Consider the following 19,923-nt stretch of genomic DNA (forward strand, 5'->3'; position numbering starts at 1 on the left):
GCAAGCAGAAGGCAACTAACTGATCAATGTTCTCTCACATTGATGTTTCTCTCTTCCTCTCCCTTCTTCCCTCTAACATCAATAAAAAAATATTTTTAAATAATAAAAAAGGACTGCTTGGTTCTGCCAATCCTTCCACTAGTCTAAATAAACCTCTGTTGAACAATTACCAACTATTACCCAGCACTATTGTTAAAAGCAACATCTGCTAATTCTGAGGCCAAAATAAATTTCTGAGATCTACCCAAACTTGGCCACCAACAAAACTTAGGCTTCAATTTAAACAGAACTTCAAAGTTCCAAAGTGTTTATAATTTATATGAACTAAGAACTTTAGAAAACAAGAACTCAGTGTCCTTTACATCTGAATTTCCAGAATACAATACAGCATCTGGCATAGCCAGTATATGTAGATGACGGTTCAATGCATCCTATGAACCTGCAAATATGGTTGCTCTCTAAGAACAATACTGCAAAATCAGCACAATATGGGCTGCTCACAAAGTTTACCCCATTCATCCCAGTGGCAGCTATATACAAACCATAGAATCAAATTCAGTAGACCATCAGAGCCTCAGCCATTAAATACAGGCATAACTCCTTTTCTTGTGCTTTGCTTTTTCACACTTCTGAGATATTTAGTTTTTACAGAACTGAAGGTTTGTGGTAATCCAGTGTTGAGCAAGTGTCTCAGTATAATTTTTCCAACAGCATTTCCCCACTTCATGTTTCTGTATCACATTTTGTAATTCTCACAATATCTCAAATTTTTTCATTATTATTATATTTGTTATGGTGATCTGTGATCAATGATCCTTGATGTTATCATTGTAATTGGGGACATCACAAACCATGCCCATTGAAGACAGCAAACCTAATCAATGAATGTTGCATGTGTCTGCCTGCTCCACCAACTGTCCATTCCCCCATCTCTCTCCATCTCCTTGGACCTCACTACTCTCCTGAGACAAACAATATTAAAATTAAGCCAATTAATAACCTTACAATAGCCTCTAAGTGTTCAAGTGAAAGGAAGAGTGGCACAGCTCTCACTTTAATTCAAAAGCTAGAAATGATTATGCTTAGTGAGGAAGGCATGCCAAAAGCCAAAATAGGCTGGAAGCTAAGCTAACTTGTGAACGCAAAGAAAAAGTTCTTGAAGTAAATTAAAAGTGCTACTTCAGTGAACACATGAATGATAAGAAAGGATGAATGAGAAGAAAGAAAGACAGCCTATTACTGATAGTGATGAGTTTTAGTGGCCTAAATAAAAGAATAAACCAGCCACAACATCCCCTTAAAGCCAAAGCCTAATCCAGAGCAAGACCCTAACTCTCTTTAATTCTATGAAAGCTGCAGCAGAATCATTTGATGCAGAGGTTGGTTCACGAGGTTTAAGGAAAGAAGACATCTTCATAACATAACATAAAAGTGCAAGGTGAAGCAGTAAGTGCTGATGTAGAAGCTGCAGCAAGTTTTCCAGAATATGTAGCTGAGATAATTAATAAAGGTGGGTGGCTACACTAAACAAAAGATTTTTCAATGTAGAAGAAATAGCCTGATATTGGAAAATGATGCCATCTAGGACTTTCATAGCTAGCGAGAAGAAGTCAAAGTTTCAAAGCTTGAAAGGATAGGCTGATTCTCTTGTTAGGGACTAATGTAGCTGGTAATTTTAAAGTTGAAGCCAATGCTCATTTGCCATTATGAGAATGCTAACTCTATTCTGTTTGTGCCCTACAAATGAAACAACAAGAACACATCTGTTTACAAAATGTTTTATTAAATATTTGCAGGCCACTGTTGAGTCTACTGCTCAGAAAAAAAGATTCCATTCAAAATATCACTTCTCATTGACAATGCACCTGGTCATCAAGATCTCTGATGGAGATGTACAATGAGATTAATGTTGTTTTTATCCTGCTAACACAACACCCATTCTGTAGCCCATGAATCAAGGAGTAATTCTGAATTTCAAGTCTTTTATTTAAGAATTCATTTCATATGAATATAGCTGCCTCTGATGGATCTGGGCAAAGCAAATTAAAAACCTTCTGGAAAGGATTCACCATCTATGCCATTAAGAACATTCATGACTCATGGAAAAGGTCAAAACAGCAACATTAACAGGAATTTGGACAAAGCTTATTCCAATCCTCAATAATGACTTTGAGGGGTCAAAGACTTCAGTGCAGGAAGTAACAGCAGATGTGGTGGAAATAGCACAAGAACTAGAATTAGAAGTGGAACCTGGAGTTCCTGTCAAGATGGAGGTATAGATAAATGGGGTACTCAAAACCTCCCACAACCACATCAAAATTACAACTAAATTACAGAACAACCATCATTCAGAATCCCCCAGAAGTCTAGCTGAATAGAAGTCCTACAAGTAAGTATATAAAGAAGAAGCCACATGAAGATGAGTAGAAGGGTTCTCAGCCCCACACCAGAAATCCCAGCCCAAGATTCCAGTGCCAAGAAGAGAAGTCCCCAAACATTCTGGCTGTGAAAACTAGTGGGAAATTTGGCTAAGACAGAGGGCTGCTGGAATCCCAACCATTTCCTCTTAAAGGGCCCATGTACTGAACTCACTACCTTTGAGCTCCAGCACTGGGGTAGCAACATGAAAGGCACCATGAATATGCCGAAACCGGTTTGGCTCAGTGGATAGAGCGTCGGCCTGCGGACTGAAAGGTCCCAGGTTCGATTCCGGTCAAGGGCATGTACCTGGGTTGTGGGCACATCCCCAGTAGATGTGCAGGAGGCAGCTGATCGATGTTTCTCTCTCATCGATGTTTCTAACTCTCTATCCCTCTCTCTTCCTCTCTGTAAAAAATCAATAAAATATATTTAAAAAAAAGAAAAAAAAGAAAGGCACCATGAATATATGGGGAAGAACTGAATTATCTGACCTCTGAACAGAGCTGGAGGGGCAACTTTCTTTCAGGCAGAAATGCTGGCAGAGGCCATTATTCCTTTGCTGAACCCTCCCCCACAGAGTCCCACAGAGTCAGTCAGCAGGCAGGCAGGCACCGTATCTGAGTCTCCATCAACAAGGCTTACACTGTTCACCTCGCCCTGGTGACTTCCTAGTGAGACTCCACCCCATCCAAGTTGCAAGCCCACCCAAGACATTGCCAGTGGCTTTCCATACAAATGACTTCTTTCAGCTCATACTTCAAATTTTCCTAAAATTTCTCTAAAAAGCAGCACCTGCCTCTAGCTGGTACGGCTCAGTTGTTTGGAGGGTCATCCCATGCAACAAAGGTAGCAGGTAAGAGCACATACCTAGGATTATAGGTTTAATTTCTAGTCGGGTTGCGTTCAGGAGGCTTCTCTCGCTCGCTCGCTCTCTCTCCCTGCATCCCTCTCTAATGTAAAATATTTTTTAAAAGGCAGCATCTGGCCTCTGCATACCCTGTACCTTTTGCTAAGTGGCCCCAAGCCTGGCACTAGGGGCAGCCAGCCTCTGTTTGCAGCTTGGCCTCTCCAGGGCAACTCCTATCCCAGCACAAGTAGCAGCCATCTGGAGATCACTCTAGCTCATGCTGGGTGGCCCCCCGAGAAGGGCATAGGCAGTGATTGACCTTGCACTTCCCAGAAGATCCCAGAATCAGAGCACTTGGTGCACATAGTGCTTCAGACCATGTCAGATTACAACCCAACTACTTCTACTAGTGACTCAAAGGGCAGGCTTAGTGGGCACCAACGCCTCACTAATGTGAGTCCTGCTCTGTGGGGTTAGCCCCAGTACAGCAGCTCTTCCACTGTAGTTGCTGGTGGTCCTCGCAGCCAGTTGACCTGGGAGTCAATCCCTCCCAGTGACTTGCCAACAGCAACAAGGCTCAACTACAACAGGATAATATACACAACAGGATAGTGCACACATGGGTGGTGGGGGACACACATGGAAGGGACACACCTGGAGCACCTGGCACAGGTGACACTGAGCCCTATAGGATGACTACTACATAAGACCACTCTACCAAGACCAGGAGAAGTAGCAGTTTTGTCTAATGCACTGAAACAAACAGGGTCAGATGCAATTTTAACACTAGTCTACCCAGTGTTATTTTTTAGTAGAATGTCATTTTTATTTTAAAAAGTCTAAAACTTTCTCAATCTGAGCCATTTCAATACTTTTCCAATTCAATTTGACTGAGCTCTATCTGGGATGACTAAGAAGAGGTTTTTTTTGTTTGTTTTTTATCCAATGTTTTGCTTTCTAATAACTTGAATAGATTATTCATTCATTATATTACTGAAAAGAATGATTTAATATAAAAAGCAACAAAGTTCTCAAAAATATCCCAGAAGTGTTTCATCTTCACACACTACTGGAAAACAAGATTACATGTCATTCTGCCATCATATTTCCCCTTCTGAAAACAGAAAAATAAAACCAAAACCTTGAAATTCTGAATGAATTATAATGGTAATCATGTCAAAAATCCATATGAAAAAGTTACAGTATGCCCAATTCAACTGTAGTATAGTGACATAATTATGTCAGTGTTTCACAACACAGATGAATATACTTTTTTCTTAATCTATTTTACCAAGGCTACAACATAGAACAACTTATTAAGTACATAGTAGGCAGTAATGCAAACATAAACAAGTGTATTTATTTCACGATATTTGCAATGATTCTTTGCAAAGGGTGTGAGTTGTCTCCCAAATGTGTGCAATGTATGAAAACAATAGTTTCTAGAACATAGGAGAATAGAAAAAAATGAGCACCTGCTATTGCTGTATTTAAGATATATGGACTTCTGAGAGCAGGTTTAAGTAGCTGTGGATTAGCTGGCCAAGTTATTCCTTGTGCAGACTATAAGAATTATTATAATTGACACATTGACATAATTCATATTCATAGTTTATAAACCCCATAGTCTCACTAAACTGGGTTTATGTACTAGTATCTGCCTGAATGCTGAAACATGAGTACTGAGTCTAATACAATATACAAAGCCTAACATAATACTTTGGGCATTAAACACATTCAAATGTTTATTGATTTAAATAGTATATCATAAGTTGAATAATGCTAAATAATTATAAATAAATGACTATATAATATAGATAGGTTATTACACTAGAAATAAATACAGTAAAGTTTCTCTCTTGGGTTTAATCATTGTTTTGAAGTGTGTTAGCGTGATAAATACTGTACTATTCCACAAACTGAGCCTTCCTTAAGGCTCAAATGAAATTCCAACTCATCCGTATGACTTAGATAAAGTCATCATTACTCTTAATTTCTTCTTCGGAATTCCTACAGAATTAGCACTCTGAGCCACTACTATGGTACCTTTTTATTAAATAGTTTTAATGTATACCTGTCAACTTGCCAAGGAGATCACAAATGGAAAAATAAGAAGTATGCTTTAGGCTTCTTAGTCTCCTCAGAGCCAATTAATGAATTTGAAATTATTACTAATAGCAATAACAAATATTACTGTTCAATTACACTAGAGCAGATACAAAAAAACTTAGGTTCTTTTTCTAGCTCCACTACTAGCCAACTATGTAACCAGTAAAAGCCTTACCTAAGACTATTCTGGCAGATACAAAGCACAAGCGATACTTATGTCTAAGTCCTTTCTGACTTTATGAGTTCATTTCAGAAAAAAACAAAATGTAAAAGTATTTTGCATTTTTTGTTAGAAGAAAATCATCCTAAATGCTTATAATGAGATAGCATGCTACATTAGCCTCACTAGTTTAAGCAAATTGTACATAATCCAAAATGTACAACTGCCATTATTTCATTCAAGTCATTAATTAGCTATCTATTGAGCAAGGTATTGTGAGGACACTGCAAGAGGCACAAAAATGAGCAAGACACAGACCTACAAACACCTTATAATTTGAACACAAAACAGCTATTCAAATAACAATAAGGGAAGACGGGGGGAAAAGATAAGAGCTACAAGAACATACTGACAGGAATTCAAAGAAAGGAAATATTACATTAGGTAAGAAAGTTGGAAAGGGCTCAAGAAAAACACCAAGGAAGAAGATTTACTTAGGATAGGAAAAAGCTAAGCATTCTTCACAAACAAGTTTGGCTGAACACATTATCTTAGAAGAGTTTGCCATTTTTTTGCTTTGTCATTTTTTTCCTGAGGAATGAAGCTAGTAGAAATATCTTAAGCTTTAATTATGCCAAATAATTTTTAAAACATCCTATACATTTCTTTTAGATGAAATTAATCAGATTGAAAGTTCTGCATTGAAGACACCAGGATGACTGCCAAAATACAGTAAAGATTAATGTTCACATCTAGAAAAGATGCATTTTCATACCTCAAAGTGACATTACTGATGGAACAAATGAGGAAAACTCACACTTTAGCTAACTCTGTTCAGAACTTTTTAAAATAATCTGGGTGAGAATGTAAAGTTATTTTAAGTCATATAAGTCTTTAACAGTAAAAAAAAAATTACTGTAGGAACAAGAATCATCTCATAGAAATGTTGGGCTTGACACAGAACTTTTGTACATATTTGTGCTAAATGAATAGGCTATGGAAAATGTCAATATCCTATAGGACTCAACTTTCTTTTTTAAAAAAATATATTTTATTGATTTTTTACAGAGAGGAAGGGAGAGGGACAGAGGGTTAGAAGCATCGATGAGGGAGAAACATCGATCAGCCGCCTCCTGCACACCTCCTACTGGGGATGTGCCCGCAACCAAGGTACATGCCCTTGGCCAGAATCGAACCTGGGACCTTTCAGTCCACAGGCTGACGCTCTATCCACTGAGCCAAACCAGTTAGGGCAGGATTCAACTTTCTGATACCACCATGGCTCAACTTCTCAAAAATACACGCACACACACACACACACACACAGAGCCTTTTTACTGCAATAATAAAACCTGAAACTTATGGCTGGTGAAGGAAGAAATGAAGAGTGGCAATTTCCTTTCCCAAAAACTACACTGAAAAACAAAGCGAGGAGAAGGAAGGGGGAAAAATCAACCAAAGAAACAGTCTATTTAGAAACAAACAAACTACCCAGGACACTACAGAAACAATGATGACTAACAGAAATTTTCTAAAACCTTTAGGATGAGCTAATGCGTTGAGATCAGCAATTTCACTTCTGGGGATTTATCCAAAATAAAGAAAATCACTATCTCAAAGAGATATTGGTACCTGCATTTTCTTTTTTTTTTAAAATATATTTTATTGATTTTTTACAGAGAGGAAAGGAGAGAGATAGAGAGTTAGAAACATCGATGAGAGAGAAACATCGATCAGCTGCCTCCTGCACATCTCCTACTGGGGATGTGCCCGCAACCCAGGTACATGCCCTTGACCGGAATCGAACCTGGGACCTTTCAGTCCGCAGGCCGACGCTCTATCCACTGAGCCAAACCGGTTTTGGCTGGTACCTGCATTTTCAATGCAGTATTATTTACAACTAGAGGCCTGATGCATAAAAATTCGTGCAAGAGTAGACCTTCCTTCCCCCAGCTGCTGGCACCAGCTTCCCTCTGGCACCTGGGACCCGGGCTGACTTCCCCCTGGCCCGGCTTCGTCAGGAAGGACGTGCAGAAGACATCTGGTCTAATTAGCATATTACCCTTTTATTATTATAAAAGATAGTCAAGTCATGTCAATAACCTACATGCCTATCAACAGATGAATGGATAAGAAAATGTGGTATATTTTTATTGGTAGATAGAATGGATTGTTATTTGGCCCTAAAAAAGAAGGGGATCTTGTCATTTGCAACAACATGGAATTAAGTCACACTGAGAGGCAAATATCATAAAGTATAAGATTCACTTCTATGTAAAATCGAAAAAAAGAAAAAACAAAAAAGAAAGCTCAAGAAAACAGATTGGTAGTTGCCAGAGGTGGGATATGAGGTATGGGCAAAATAGGTGAAGGTGACCAAAAGGTGCAAATTTTCAGTCTTAAAATAAGCAAGTCCTGAGGATGTAATGTGCAACATAGTTAATAATACTATATTGTATATTTGAAAGTTGCTAAGAGAGAGTTGATCTTTTTTTTTTTTAATCCTCATGTGAGGCTATTTTTAAAAATATATATATTTTATTGATTTTTTACAGAGAGGAAGGGAGAGGGATAGAAAGTTAGAAACATCGATGAGAGAGAAACATCGATCAGCCGCCTCCTGCACACCTCCTACTGGGGATGTGCCCGCAACCAAGGTACATGCCCTTGGCCAGAATCGAACCTGGGACCCTTGAGTCCGCAGGCCAAGGCTCTATCCACTGAGCCAAACCAGTTAGGGCATGAGGCTATTTTTCCATTGATTTTTAGAGAGAGTGGAAGGGAGGGAGAGAGACACAGAGAGAGAAATATTGATGTGAGAGAGACACATCAATTGGTTGCCTCCTGCATGCACCCCTACCAGGGCTGGTATTGAGCCTGCAACTAAGGTACATGTCCTTGACCGGAATCAAACCTGGAACCCTTCAGTCCACTTGGCAATGCCCTATTCACTGAGCAAATCTGGCGAGGGCAAGAGAGTCAATCCAAAAAGTTCTCATCACAAGAAAAAAGTTAGTAACTATGTGTGCTGATGGATGTTAACTAGACTTACTGTGATCATTTTTCAATATATACAAATATCAAATCATTATGTTGTGCACCTAAAATGAATATAATGTTATGTCAACTATATCTCAATTTTAAAAAGAATTTACTTTAAAAATGATAATGAATACACTGTCAGGATCCACTTGATACATGTAAAACAATGGTCAGAAAAAAATGCACAGAACTTAATGTTTTTATCAGTTAGAACTGAAAGAAAATAAATGAATTAATTTTAAAGCTAAAAAAAAACCATAAAGAACAATAAAAAAGGCAAAAGATAAATAAAAAAGAAATAAAGATAAAAGCCCATATAAGTGAGGTAAATAGGAGAAAAGCAGTAATTCTGGTTAATAAACTGCCGTGTTTAAAAAATAATAAAATAAACAATTAGCTAGCTTAAGAAAAAGTGTGTGGGGGGGGTGGAGACACAAATATACAAATAGGGAAATAACCTTTGAAACAAAAGAAATTTTAAATATCATGAGACTACTTTGCAGATTTCTCAGCACATAAATTTGAAAACCTTGGTAAAGTAGAAATTACCTAGGGAAAACAAAGTTGAACAAAACTGACATCATTAGGATAATAAAGCTTAAACAAGCAAATTTACATAGAGAAAGTCATTAATGAACCATTTAAAAAAGACCCCTCCCCCAGGCCCTCAGACTGAAGTGTTACAGGTTAGGTTCCAGTCAAGGGCACTTGTACTTCAGTTGATTAAAACACACACACACACACACACACACACACACACACACACACACACACACACACACACCAAAAGAGAATATAAATTGGCACTTTTTAAATAATATAATAAAATATATATGCTTCAGTCTTAAAGTCAGCATCTTCTCTAATGGGAAATTACCAGAGGTATTTCCACTAAGAATAGGAACAATGTAAGAATATCCATACTATTCAACACAGTACAGTAGAAATTGGTTAGTGCAATTAGATAAGAAAATGCAACTACACAAAAGAATTGGTAGAGAAGTAAAATTATTAGTATTTGAAAATGATATAATACCTGGAAAGAGCATAGTTTCCCAAATCATGGCTCTATTAACATTTGGGGGACATAATTCTTGGTTTGGGGAGGCTGTCCCATGCACTGTAGGATGTTTAACAGCATCTCTGGCTTTTACACTCTAGATGCCAGTAGCACATTCCTCACCCAGTTATGACCACCTGAACCAGTGGTTCTCAACCTTCCTAATGCCATGACCCTTTAATACGGTTCCTCATGTTGTGGTGACCCCCAACCATAAAATTATTTTCGTTGCTACTTCATAACTGTAATTTTGCTACTGTTATGAATCGTAATGTAAATATCTGATATGCAGGATGTATTTAGGTGACCCCTGTGAAAGGATTGTGATGCACAGTTTGAGAACCATTGACCTAATCTGCCTTCAGACATTAACAAATGTCCATAGGGGATACAATGAGCTAGGTTGAGAACCAATGCCTTAAATAATCTATAACAATAAAAACATAATATGCTAATTAGACCAGACGTCCTTCCAGACGACCTTCTGGACGAAGCTGAGGCTGCAAGGGAAGCCTGGGTCCCAGGTGCCAGAGGGAAGATGGTGCAGGCAGCCAGGGGAAGGAAGGCCTACTCTTGCACAAATTTCATGCATCGAGCCTCTAGTTAATGATAAAACTAATTCAAACACTTATAATTGCTGCTGTTACCTTTGCTTTTAGAGTCAGATTAAAAAAATTATTACCAAGAAATATGTCAAATAGCTCTCTCTCGGCCACTGGAGCTTACCGTTGCATCGGTGAGTGTGGCAGGGGAGCCAAACCTAGGTTTGAAATGAATGACTCTTTGCTTTTGCATCGGACTCGCTGGCTCCCTGTGGGTTCTTGGGAATCATGAAATCTGGGCACAACATTTGGGGGCTCGTCCGGGATTCCCAAGACCATCGAGGGACCCCCGATCCGAAGAGTCTGACTGACCGCGGTATGTGTGTGTCTTTGTATGTTCTGTTCAGTGTGAGCTCGTTTCTGGAATTTGTAATTGCCTGAGGGGTCTAGGCGGACGCGCCGTGAACGACCACAGGCAGGGGAGAGTTGGAAGACGTTCCGCTCCCCAGGAGGGATGGATATGCCCCTCACCCCAGGAGGGATGGATATGCCCCTCACCCCAGGAGGGATGGATATGCCCCTCACGAGGGATGGATATGCCCCTTGCAGATTTGAGACGAGGCAGGTCGCTCCTGCTGGTTTGGCGTAAGGCCAACGTCTAGTTGCTTCCATGGAGTTGGAAGCCTGTATTTTCGGGCCCTGTTTAGTGTTCTGTGTTTGTACTGGATGGATGTTATGGGATGGACTCAGACTGCTCCTTTGGGTATTGTGATTGATCATTTCAAGGAGATTGGGGGAGGCTTTAGAGCTCCCTCAGGAGTTGGGAAGTTGTTAGGAATTGAATGGATTGTTTAAAGTCTGAATGAATGTCTGGTGAAAGTGTGGGAGTGTGGAGGGAGGGGAATTGCCCTCCCCCCTCCTTTGTGTGGTGGTAGGGTGGCCCCCTGAGTGAGGGTCTGTGGAAACAGGTCACCCCCTCCCCAAGTAAATGCGTCTGGGACTTCTGTGCACGTGTTAGGAGAAAAGCTGGCTTAAAACTAATGTGCGCACCGTCCGTTTTTGGATAGGGTTTTGGGCTAGTGTATTTAATTTGCTACCTAAGATTTTAAAAAGTTCTGCAATATAATGTTGGCCATCTATCTTTTAGGGGTTTTGGTTTGCTCTTCCTTTGTTTATTGTGAGAATGAGGAAATCATCTTTTCTGTCAGAGAACAGTTTAGACCGCCACAATGTTGAGCTGCCTGACTTGGCAGCCGCCATGTTGGCCGCATGGCATGCCGTGCCCCTGGGGGCCACCATCTTGGAACAGCAGGCCCCTCCCTCTGACTTAGTCAATCACAAAAGGAATGTCTGCTCACTGAGGCAGGATGGGATTTCAGGGGTGGAATTTTAAGGTGGAGTTTTACTAAGGAAATGCAGATGGGGCAGAAAGTGTGCCTGCCTCCCAGATTTATTTAATACTAAATTAGCAATCACGGTCTTAATATAATTTTAGTGGTATGATAGACCAATGTTTTGAGCAGTTGGCTTTATAAGGGCCGACAATAGAGCTTGTATTTCTTAAAGGGCTTGTAGATAGAGAATTGAAAAGCTTTTACAAATTCATAAATGCATCCAGGATTTCTGTGCACATGTAAAGGAGAAGGCCAGTTTAAAAACGAGTGCGCATAGTTTTGAGCTGAACTTGACCTTTTGCTGTGTACAGAATAAAAACCCAAGACTGTTTTGGCCTTAATAGTTATGGGTTTGCTTCTTGAATTCCCCAGCAGGAAAATTGTGACCATTTTGAAATTTAGCAGCTATGCCAGGATAGCAGTAACCCAATTTCTAAAGTAAAGTACAATTATTTCAGGTAGAAACTGTGGTTTAAAAGTTCTAGCTACCTGGAAAGCATGGCCTTGGTATGATGGGAGGAAAAAGAAATGTTAAATGGATGGTAGACCAGTGAGCTGGGACTGGTCACTGATGGTGGATTATGAAAAGGGCTGGACGTGGCCTAACTTCTCCTTCCTTGGTACCCCTGAAACGTCTGAGGGTACTTCTGGCCTTGGTTTTCCAATGTGTTAAATCTGTCGATTTTGTTGTTTCGCCGAAATCCTCTTGAAGGACATTGAATGGTTCTTTCCTTCCTCTTTAACTTTTGGGGGATTGTGTGAATGGATTACTGATGTAGATTATCAAGAATCTCTAAGGTACTTGTCCTGTATCTGGAGGAATGGCTTCTAGATGGTATTCACCGTCTCTGGGACTTCCGGAGGGAAGTCAAAGCTCGGACTGGCTAAGGGTTCGAATCTGGCCTATCTTTTAAAAAGGTAGAAAAGAAGCATTCCTAAGCAGTTTTCTACTGCCTCTGTTTAGGGACTTGTTCTGTATCTCGACACAACTGAAACTGATTTGTTGGTATTTTGTGGTATAAATGTGGCATGTACCTCGAAGTTCTTAATGGGGAATGTATCTAGTTATCGTGCCTATTTAGTCTTGATTTCCTTGTTCAATATGAGTACCGTTTCTATCTGGATGAGACATAGGTCAAGAATCCTGTCCTGGGATGTGGGAAAGGGAGGCCTCCACATCTGTTCCTGTCAGGCCCCCATCAGGGGACTTGGGTGGTGTTCCTGTTATCTGCTCAAGATCCCAAGACTGTAAAGGTACTTGTTCACTGAAAGGGTGTATGTTTGTATGTCTACTTGGGTATAATTATTTGTTCATGTAAGTGTGGAAGTCTGTGGGAAAAAAAGGCACACGCTTGCCCCAAGAGCGCTTGCTCTCTGTCAGAGGTGGATTAGGCCCGCCTAACTAGTAAACATCTCTGTCTGTTTGTTTGCTGGGAACTTTGATTTGCTATGTGATATTCAGTGCTGGGTTGGGATTTTGGAATTCTGGGGTAGATTTAAAAGGTATTTGTGGCTTTTCTAGTCTGATTGGGACATTTAAGGGTGGGGCTCACAGTTCCTCAGGGCAGAGATTTCATGGGCCCTTCCCCCTGCCTGTGCTGAATTAAATAATACAGGCCAGTGTCATTTGGCTTGCTGGTTAAAGGAAGACAATGGGCCTTAGAATCTGTAAAGGTGAGCGGGAATGAAGCTGGTCCAATGTACTGAAAGGGTTTGGTACCTGTTGCTGCTGTAACTGATAAACAGGGTTACCTAGAAGCCATCAGGACTTAGAAGTTCTCCAAGAGAGGAGGAATCTGTCTGACTCGGAGACTGGCGAGGACTGGGTGGCTTTTCTTTAACAATCTCTTTCCTTGAGAGGGCTCCAGAGGGCGCACGAGGACATTTGGCCGCGCCTCCGCACCATCTATGAGACCAGCCCAACCCCAACTCCTCATCAGCACAGACCAGGAGATTGGGTCTACGTCAGAAGGCACCGCCGGGAGACCCTAGGGCCACGTTGGAAGGATCCCTACATTGTGGTGCTGACGACCTCCACCGCTCTCAAGGTAGACGGCGTCGCGACCTGGGTCCATCCGGAAAGACTTCATCACCAAATGGAGCATCGATCGAGATCAACGCAACCCGCTCAAGCTCAAGCTACGGCGTGCTCGACCTGCCTGATGCCGGTAACATGACTTGGGATCACTCCTGTCACCAGGAGCCCCCACAATACTGTGTAATAATGCCTGCATCTTCATGGACATGGATCCAAAGAGACAAGGACAATTTATAGGATCACATGTTTAGTAGCAGAAGATTTGGCTGCCTGAAGCGGCCATGATGCCAATATTATGTTTCATTGTATTGATATGTTATATTAACCTTTGATTCTTTTGCAGGTTTGAATGTATGTTGGCTGTCCTGGAAGGGAGCTGTGTGGGGTGACCCCCAAAAGTAAAGGGTGCCTAGCTGCCAAGAGGGCAGGGGCCCAACTGGGCAGGGAAGGGTGCCCATCAGGTTTTGGTCTCTTTTGAGAGACAGCTAACAGTTGGCAGCCTGTAATACTGTCTTGCAGGCCTGAGTCACCTTGCCATGTCAGGGGTAGTAAAGCTGGAAAAAGCCTGTTTAGAATAGAAGGTCTGAGGCATGGTTATGCATAGAAAGAAGGTTTTATGCCAACAGTTACTGTTTTGTTTTAAATCCATGAAAAGGAATTAGCAAGGAAAGTCAGAAAATCTTAGAGTAGATCAGTATGTTTTTCTCCTTATGTAATTCCTCCGAAATCTGGCAATGCTAAATAAGTACGTTTCTTTGCATAGATTCAGTAAGACTGGTTCCTAATAGTGGTTTTATTAACGGAAAACTTTGACTGGAGTATCATGTTTCGAAGAGCCCTATCTGAGCTCTAAAGACTTGAAGCCAGTAAAAATGCCACGAAGAAAGCCTGGTATCCTGCTTGGGAGCCCTGAAGATGGCTGGCGCTGGAGCATCAGGCTGATGCCCTACCATCACTGGCGGTTGGTAAGAGTAGAAGGGGAGCAGTAAAGATGCCTCTGCATCCCTGCAGAACCCCACACACTCTGGGCCGCAACAAGTAGGAGGGCTACTGAGATGGGCCTTAAAGCCTGGAGCGTGGGCTCAGGTGGAGTTGCTACAGGTGAGGAATTCACCTAACTCAGCAGATACTGCAGGCAGGCTTGATGGCAGCTGGATGGCTTGGCTTCCTGGCCCTACGGGGCACATTAAGATTCAACCATGAAATTCCAGCAAAGGTAGTCAGTTACCATTCTTGTTGTGTGTATGCAAACATCAGGACAGTAGATAAATTAATCTTGATTTGGCTTTTTGATAGCCATGGAGGAATTTTAAGAAGAAAAATCCTGTTTCAATAGAAGTTGTTAAATCTAAAATGGTTTCTTTCCCTTCCACCGGGCCATTTGTTAAGCTTATAGGGATAGTTCAGTTGATAGTTCTGTGTGCCCAGTATGGGCCTCTAGCAATGGTGGAATAGAAATGCAGTCCGTCTCATGATTGAGCCGGAAGTTCCAAGACAAGGGGGGAATGAAAGGGCAAGGAGTACGCCCTCCACCTTGCCCCAGGGTAAGGGCTACGCCCTCCACTTTACCCCAGGGTAAGAGCTACGCCCTCCACCTTGCCCCAAGGTAAGGGCTATGCCCTTCATCTTAACTTGGCCATGTGCTCAGCAAGCTTCTTCCCGGAAGATAGTCAAGGGAAGTGCACGCCATCACTATGACCACATCCTGTGTACTCGCGCCTGGCCAATCAGCAGGGCCCACAGTCCTTTCTCCTCCCCTTACCCCAAACCCCTATAAAACCTCTCTCCACACAGAGTTCTCTCTCTCTCGGCCACTGGAGCTTACCGTTGCATCGGTGAGTGTGGCAGGGGAGCCAAACCTAGGTTTGAAATGAATGACTCTTTGCTTTTGCATCGGACTCGCTGGCTCCCTGTGGGTTCTTGGGAATCATGAAATCTGGGCACAACAGTACAATCTTTCCAAATCTCACTTGTTTAATTTAATAAATGGAAAAGACAATATTTATGTCACAGAGGTACTGTAAGGAGCAAACGGGATAATGTGGGAAACATATCTCACATTTAGTACATGTTCAGTGAGTAACAATAGTTTCCTTTAGTGACTGCTTCTGACTTACTTTACCTTCATTATTAAAATAGTCTGGAGGCATATGTTCATGCATGGAAAGATAAGGCAGAAAAATAGACAAGGAGAAAAAAAATGCCATGAAATGGACAGAAAGAAATAAAGAGAGCAAAACAAACTTTAAAGGAAAATTTAAATGAAGAAAAGTAGCAAAACTAATGAGCTTTTGTATTTACCCTGTTCGGATGTCAATGCCTTATTTTTTTTTTTTCACAAATTGTTTGTTTTTTAACAAATGATTTTGAGGAGATGGCACCTAAACAATTGTAAGTTTGTCTTGGATAAGCATTAGGAGTATGAAGGAGAATCATTAACTTTCTTTCTTAAGTTTTGTGGTGAGGGAAGAGAACATTTACTATAAAGTCTATTACAATCTATTTTAGCAATTAGTTGATTTTCCAAGTCACCCAAAGAAAAATCAAAGTGGTATTATAAGTTGGTAGCAACTGTCATCATCAATTTATACTGCTATTTGCAATAATAATAGCAAGTTAGCCTCATATATTCTATATAAATATAAAACAGTTCTTCATGGTTTCCAAGATCTTATTTTGCAAAATGTGACGAAAATCTATCAAAATAGTGGTTTCATTCTTACCTTGTGATTTCGTTTTGAATTCTCCCTGAGAAGCTGCAGCTCTGTGTTCCCGAGAACTTGCAGACTCTATTTATTACCCAACACTTGGCAGAGAACCAAACTGCTGCAGAGGGGAGATCTGAGTGGGTGAGATTTTAGGTTTTGAATTGCATGTAAAAAGCCAATAGAGGGATCAGTCCTGTCAACATCTAAGATTCACTGCTTTCTTCCCATATTCATCTTAAAATTAATACAACAATTACAGATTTTATGTTCTGCATTTTAAAAAAAAAAAAAAAAAAAAAAAGAAATATGTCAAATAGCTTACTCCATATGTTTTTCTTTTAGGAGTTTCATTGTTTAGGTCTATGTTCAAGTTTTTAATCCATTTTTTTGGTTAATCCTCACTTGAGGATATTTTTTCCACTGATTTTTAGAGAGACTGGAAGGGAGGGAAGGGAGTAGGGGGAAAGAGAGGAGAGAGAGAGAGAGAGAGAGAGAGAGAGAGAGAGAGAGAGAGAGAGAGAGAGAGAGAGAGAGAGACATGTAAGAGAGACATATCAATCAGTTGTCTCCCGAACACCCCTGACCTGGAGGCTGGAATGAAACCTGCAACCCAGGTATGTGCCCTTGACCTGGAATGGAACCCACGACCCTTCAGTGTGTGGATGTCGCTCCAATCACTGAGCAACACCTACCAGGGCTTTAATCCATTTGTAAGTTATTTTTTGTGTATGGTGTAAGGTAGTGGTCCAATTTCATTCTTTTGCATATGGCTATCCAGTTTCCCCAACACAATTTATTAAAGAGACTGTTCTTTCCCCCTTTGTGTATTCTTGGTTCCTTTGTCAGAAATTAATTGACCATATATGGATGGGTTGATTTCTGGGCTCTCTATTCTGTTCCATTGATCTGTGTCTGTTTTTTTTTTATCAATAGCACACTGTTTGAGTACTAGAGCTTTGTAATATAGTATGAAATCAGAAAGCATGATGCCTCTGGATTCTTTTTTCTTTCTCAGGATTGCTTTGTCTTTCAAGGTCTTTTATGGTTCTATATCAATTTTAGGACTATTTGTTCTCTCTTAGTGAAAAATGCCATTGAACTTTTGATAAAGATTGCATTGAATCTGCTATATTCGGGTAGTAATTTCTCTTTATGATAGTTTATTAATGTAGAGAAATGCAACAGATTTTTGTATATTGATTTTATATCCTGAAACTTTACTGAATTTATTGGTTCTGTTTATTGGTGTTCTTTAGGGTTTTCTATATATAATATCATGTCATTTGCAAACTGGTAGTTTTACATCTTTATTTCCAATTTGGATGCCTTTTATTTCTTTTCTTGCCTAATTGCTCTGGCTATTCTAGGGGTTCAAAGTCCCAAAGGTCAAAACCCTGGGTTGCCTCTAGGCTCCAAGGCAGGCTGCTGGTCAGCTCTTTCTTACAGAGGCCTTTTCTTTTAATGTTATCGAAAGTTTGAAAAATGAAAAGGAAATAAATCCATAATTTTACCAGCCTCATATATTAGACCTGCGATACATTTTTAAATGTCATTTTCTGATAAAGTGTTCTAGAGATATGTTATACAACCATGTGAATATATTTAACACTATTGAATTTAAGATGATAAATTTAATGTTCTGTGTTTTTCACCACAATCTACACTAATAAAAGACAAAGATGCTAACTGACCATACCTTTGCTATGCCCTAAGCCACACCCACCAGCCAATCAGAGCAACTATATGCAAATTAACCCAAACAAGATGGCGGCCGGCAGCCATGGAGCTGGAGCAAGCAGGAGGCCTGGTTGCTTGGGCGATGGAGGAAGCCAAGCTTCCCGCCAGCCTTGAGCTGGCTGAGGCCTCTGCTCATGGCAACAAAGTTTCAAATATAGCCCTGACCAGTTTGGCTCAGTGGCTAGGGCAGGGGTGGACAAACTTTTTGACTTGAGGGCCACAATGGGTTCTTAAACTGGACCAGTGGGCTGGAACAAAAGCATGGATGGAGTGTTTGTGTGAACTAATATAAATTCAAAGTAAACATCATTACATAAAAGGGTACGGTCTTTTTTTTTTTTTTTTTTTTTTTTTTTTTAGTTTTATTCATTTCAAATGGGCCGGATCCGGCTCGCAGGCTGTAGTTTGCCCACGGCTGGGCTAGAGCGTCGGCCTGTGGACTGAAGAGTCCCAAGTTTGATTCCGGTCAAGGGCATGTACCTTGGTTGCGGGCACATCCCCAGTGGGGGTGTCCAGGAGGCAGCTGACCGATGTTTCCCTCTCATGGATTTTTCTAATTCTCTATCCCTCTCCCTTCCTCTCTGTGAAAAATCAATAAAATATATATATTTTTTAAAAGTTTCAATTATAGAAGACAAATAAACCCAGATACCTGCTTCCAGCCAGCCTCCACTGGGAGCTTGGGTGGCTGAGGTTGTGGCCAGCCTTCAAACAGCCATCACCTCCTCACCCAGGCTGGCCACACCCTCATGGGGTGAGGGTCTCCGCTGGGGGGCTTAGCCAGCCTGAAAACAGCCCTCAGCCCCTCACCCAGACTGGCCAGGCACCCCAGCAGGACCCCCCACCCTGAAGGGGCTGTGGCCAGCCTGCAAACAGCCATCAGCCTCTCACCCAGGCTGGCCAGGCACTCTTATATAATAAAAGGGTAATATGCAAATTGACTCTAACAGCAGAATGCCTGGGAATGACTGGTCACTATGACACACACTGACCACCAGGGGGCAGATGCTCAATGCAGGAGCTGCCCCCTGGTGGTCAGTGCGCTCCCAAAGGGGAGCTCTGCTCAGCCACAAGCCAGGCTGACAGCTGCCAGTACAGTGGTGGTGGTGGGAGCCTCTCCCGCCTCCTCAGCAGCGCCAAGGATGTCCCACTGCAGCTTAGGCCTGCTCCCTGCTGGCAAGTGGACATTCCCCGAGGGCTCCCAGGCTGCCAGAGGGATGTCTGACTGCCAGCTTAGGCCTGATCCCCCAGGGAGCGGGCCTAAGCCAGCAGGTGGTCATCCCCCGAGGGGTCCCAGACTGTGAGAGGGCATAGGCCGGGCTGAGGGACCTCCCTGAGTGCACAAATTTTTGTGCACCGGGCCTCTAGTAAAAAATAACAACTATAGAGTGTACAACACAAAGTGTGAACCATAATGTAAACTATGTACTTTACTTAATAATATATCAATATTGGCTCATCAGTTGTAACAAATGTGTCACACTAAAGCAAGATGTTAAAAAAGAGAAACTGGGGGATGGAATGAAGGGGTATGTATATAGAACTTTGAATTTTTCATTCAATATTTTTCTTTGAACCTAAGACTGCTTAAAAAAGAGTCTATGAATTTAAAAAAGTATTTCCTACTATAAGGCATTTTCCATTTGTAAATATCATTTGCCTACATTAAATCACAATGACTACACGTTTCATATTCCTTGAGGAAAAACTCAATTACACATATGACTGCTCACAATATTTCTCCAAAAAGGATAAAACAGATAAAAATTCCTGCTGTCTTTCTTACTTGCACTCTTTCATCAGTTACAACTTGCTTTTTCCCTATGTAGCAACTGTGGGGAGTTAAGGACCAATAGTTATTGAAC

General features: G+C 41.1%; 1 protein-coding gene and 1 pseudogene across 11 annotated transcripts in view; one reads left to right on the forward strand and one right to left on the reverse strand.

The window, feature by feature from the left end:
- The window catches only part of MICU1 (mitochondrial calcium uptake 1), a 181,769-nt gene that overhangs the window by 135,057 nt on the left and 26,789 nt on the right, over nt 1-19,923 (reverse strand). The gene's annotated exons all lie outside the window — the stretch shown is intronic.
- On the forward strand, nt 893-2,328 carry LOC118670339 (annotated as a pseudogene).

This window comes from Myotis myotis, unplaced genomic scaffold (assembly GCF_014108235.1).
Source record: "Myotis myotis isolate mMyoMyo1 unplaced genomic scaffold, mMyoMyo1.p scaffold_m19_p_15, whole genome shotgun sequence".
NCBI classification, from domain to species: domain Eukaryota; kingdom Metazoa; phylum Chordata; class Mammalia; order Chiroptera; family Vespertilionidae; genus Myotis; species Myotis myotis.